Source organism: Monoraphidium neglectum (genome assembly GCF_000611645.1).
Source record: "Monoraphidium neglectum strain SAG 48.87 unplaced genomic scaffold scaffold02545, whole genome shotgun sequence".
Lineage (NCBI taxonomy): Eukaryota > Viridiplantae > Chlorophyta > Chlorophyceae > Sphaeropleales > Selenastraceae > Monoraphidium > Monoraphidium neglectum.
In genome coordinates this window covers 9,070-9,558 of record NW_014011083.1, presented here as the reverse complement: position 1 = coordinate 9,558, position 489 = coordinate 9,070, and positions in this window count along the sequence as shown.

Genomic DNA, 489 nt, shown 5'->3' with positions numbered 1-489 from the left:
GCGTCGGGCGTGCCGCCGGGGGCGCGGGCGGCGGCGGCGGCGGCGGCGGCGGCGGCGCCACCGCAGTCCGCGCCGGTGCCCTCCGTCCATACGCAGCCGCGGCAGACCGGACAGACGCGGTCGACGCGCAGCCAAGAGTCCACGCAGTCCGGATGGAAGTAGTGGCCTGCAATCCCGTCCAATGCACGAAAGAGGTGGAGGGAGCTGGTCAAAGGACAGCGCACCCATGCACTGAAGGGGACGGAGCACGAGCGCAGCGGCGGCCGCACGAGCGCAGCTGCGGCCCTGCCAGACGGGGCCTCGCCGCACACCCACCACAGGACTGTCGCGGTGATGCAGCGTTGTCGCATGCTTCCAGATCAAGTCAGGCAAGCCAGATCACATGCAGATCACGGGCTGGGTGCTGCAGTGCTCACCACAGGGGAGGCACTTGACCTCCTCATCAACAGAAAACTCCTCATAGCAAACCGCGCACGCCTCCCCCTCATC